Source organism: Mus pahari, chromosome 21, assembly GCF_900095145.1.
Source record: "Mus pahari chromosome 21, PAHARI_EIJ_v1.1, whole genome shotgun sequence".
In the NCBI taxonomy this organism is placed as follows: Eukaryota; Metazoa; Chordata; class Mammalia; order Rodentia; family Muridae; genus Mus; species Mus pahari.
The window spans coordinates 26,926,329-26,929,884 of NC_034610.1; positions in this window are offsets into that span (position 1 = coordinate 26,926,329).

Below are 3,556 nucleotides of genomic sequence, written 5' to 3' on the forward strand. Positions count from 1 at the left end.
CCGGGATTACAGATTCTGATACTGGATCCAAACTACTTAGGAAGCAGGTACTTCACCCCTGCCAATCACCTCCTCAGTTCCTTAGGACCCCCCCCCCCCAATGCCTTAAAGGACATTGGGCATGTTGGATTCAGGTCCAGCCCACTGTAGTTGAACTTCATCTTGACTTGACCACAGCTGTTAGGAGCCTCGTTCTGAATAAGGTCCTTCTGAAGTCCTAGGGGTTAGTATTAGCATCTTTGTGTGTGGGGGAGATGATCCAACCCATGACAAATTCCCGCGTGAATATGTAACTTTACAGTGTGGCAGGTGCTGTAGAGAAAGCCGGGGTCACCACAGCAACCCTTACGGTGTTGCAAATCTTAGGCGTGTGCTATTTCCAGATTGCTTTCTGCCCCACCCAGACTGGCTTCTGTCCCTTAACATCTCTTGTTGGGACATGACATTTAATTCCTTGTGACCTATGCATAGCTGCAGGGGACATCTGTCCCGCTTCTGGGTCTCGCATGGATTGCTTGGGAGCACAGTCCTAACAAGCCAAGTGGCTGGGGTCCCGGTTTCTCAGGATCCAGTCAGTCCTCAGTGTTTCCGCCTCCCTCCACCTGCCTGGGGTGACTCAGTGGGTGCAACCGAGGCTTGCTGTTCACTCTGGCAGCCAGGCTGGATTGTTCAGACACAGAAAACAGCACAGATGACCAAAGTTGCCTTTTCCTGGTCACAGTACCTCTGGCCTAAGTTGGCCGTGTGTCACTTGGGAGAGTCCAGTGCATTTTTTGTCTGTCAGAGCCTTTTGTCAGTGCTCAGAGCATTCAGGAGTTTGAGGTTTGTGGGACAGAGCAGGAGGGAACCTCTGCCCACTTCCCTTATGCCTAGATGTCCCCGGGTCACAGGTCTGCCCACAAGCCTGCAGGGCCCTGGGCTGAGGGAGGCCTGCTGCTGGGAGCCCTGATTCTCCTTGGGAGCTAGGGTTGTCCATCTGTGTCCCAGCTTCTTCTATGACCCATTTCTAGCAACTGCTGGTATGGAAACTTTTCTAGGAAATATGGCTGCCTCCTTTGTGTGTGGTGGGGGAGGGAGAAGTGAGAGGTAGGAGAGAATGAGGGAGAGAGAGAGAGAGAGAGAGAGAGAGAGAGAGAGAGAGAGTCAGAGAGTCCAACTACAGACCAAGCTGGTCTCAAACTCACTATATAGTTGACGGCAATCCTGAACTCTTGCCTCTTCTCATATGGTGAGGTTACAGGTGTGCACCACCAAACCCAGTTCATGTAGTGGTGGGGACTGAGCCCAGGGTCTCACGCATGCTAAGCAGACACTCTAGGAGCTGAGCCACAGCCTCAGGCCGCACTTTTTCTTTTAAAGACCATTGTACCGTGGCATGGGAAAGGAGTGCCGAGTGCCAGCCACAAGACCAGGAAGCGTCCTGAGTGTGTTGCATTAGAAAAAAGGAAGGTGGCCCAGGAAGTGCTGAGAGCATGATGGCCCCTGCTCTCAGCTGAGCCTGAAGAGGGACCTTTCATGGGACAGGGGTCTTTGGAGAGGAGACGGTTTCTTCTGTTTGAGCTGTGAAGCACAGGCTGGTTTGGAACTATTGCTCTGCGGCCTCTGCCCTAGGAGTTCTGGGATCACAGGCTAGAAAAAGAATTGAATGTACTTTCTGGCCACCCACATCTGAGTTGTAGAGTGTATATGTCTACAAATTCATGTGCTAAATGAGAGGGGTGGGGGTTTCTGGAAAACTGTATAGATATACAATAAATACTCGCAGAAGCATCCTTTGGGAAAGTTCTAGATCTGGGGTCTTCCTTCCCTGGAGGTCATTTAAATGACCTTAGTGAACCTTAATTGACATACAGCAACTTACCCGTATTTAGAGTAATGTTTGGTTCATTCTGACATAACTGAATGGAAAAGCTAGCTAAAGCATGAAGTTTGCTGCGTTTGGATACAAACCTATGGGAAAATTCTTGGCAACAATAGGAAAGTGAGTTTGCCCATCACACTCAAGGATCCTGGGCAGCCTCCTGCTGCTTCTCAGGCTCCACCCCACCCCTAGTCTTCCTCTTGTTCCCTACTTTCTTTCCAAGCAAATCAAACAGCCCCAGCTGAGCTTCTGGCCACGAGAAGCTAGCTGGGACATAGGATGTCCAAAGGGAGCCTACACAGGCTTCCCCGGCTCCTCTCGCTTAGCAGTTTTCCGAGCAACGCTGCTGGATGCTGACCGGGGTCCGTTGCCTTCTCAGGGTGGCATCTGATCCACGCTCTCTCAAGGGTGTGCTTGTGCCTCTTCTCAGGACGGCCGCCCAGGGCACAGAGTGAAGGCTCTGGATAGCCTGATAGGTTCATTTCTCTACAACTAGACGGGCTGTGTCTGTGTCCCCTTGCTCACAGTTTTGGGGGTTTCAGAGTTCCCTTTGGGACTGGCTGGCTATGCTCACTTGAGGCTGTAAGACAAGCATTGTGGCAGAAGGTGTGGAGGTAAGCTATTTACCTCATGACGGCTGGGAAGCATTCAGACAGGAAGGGGCTAGGGACTCAGTGTGTCTTTCTAGGGCATGCTCCTAGTGACTGGTTCCCTTCAACTAGGTCCCACCTCCTAGATGCCACCACCATCCTATGAGGCTGCTCTTTCACAAACATACTAATGGATTAACCTACAGAAAGAGGCAGAACCCTCTGGATCCAGTGTCCAGTGTTCCACGTCTGGATACCAATGTATCAGAACCAAGGTGACGCCAATGTACTATGGGAGCTGAGGCAACAGGAGCCTCCTGGAAGCCTCTCTGTATTCAAACTAACAGTGTGCACTTGGCTTTCAAAGAGAATTCTAGACTGTTTGTGTGTGTGTGGTATATCCTGTGCTCTTAGTCCTGTGTGTGTATCATGTGTGTGTGTGTGTGTGTGTGTGTGTGTGTGCGTGTGTGTGATGTCACCAGCTGATGTCTGGTGCCTTCCTCACTCACTTAGCACCTTATTTTTAGACAGGGTCTCTCACTGAACCCGGAGATCACTGATTCAGCTAGGCAGGGTAGCTAGCTAGCCCCAGAGATCCTCTTGTCCCCAGTGCTGGATTACAGGTACACGTTACACATGGCTTTTTAGGTGGGAGCCAGGAACCCAAATCCAGGTCCATGTGCTTGTGCTACAAGTGCTTTGCTGATGATTGGTGGGCCAGCTCCTCCCTGCTCACCCCTACACTGCTTTCTAGAGCGGCTTTAACAAGGTTCAGCCGTGCTAGCATGATACAAGGCTCTCGGCTTCTCCATAGCTCAAAGTCTGGCACAGAGCTTCGAACATGCTTCTGGGCATGGCTCTTATTGGCACCTTCTTGATTATTGATGCCTCTGAACTTGCCAGATAACTGGCACCCACATGTCATCTTTGGTAAATGTCTCTCACAGTACCCATTTTGAGGCTGGAGGGTTTCCATGTTATGGGACTGAGGGAGTTACACAATACTCCAGATGCAATTCTTATTATTTTTCTTCACAAAAATATCTCCCTGCTGGATGGTGGTGGCGCACGCCTTTAATCCCAGCACTCAGGAGACAGAGGAGGC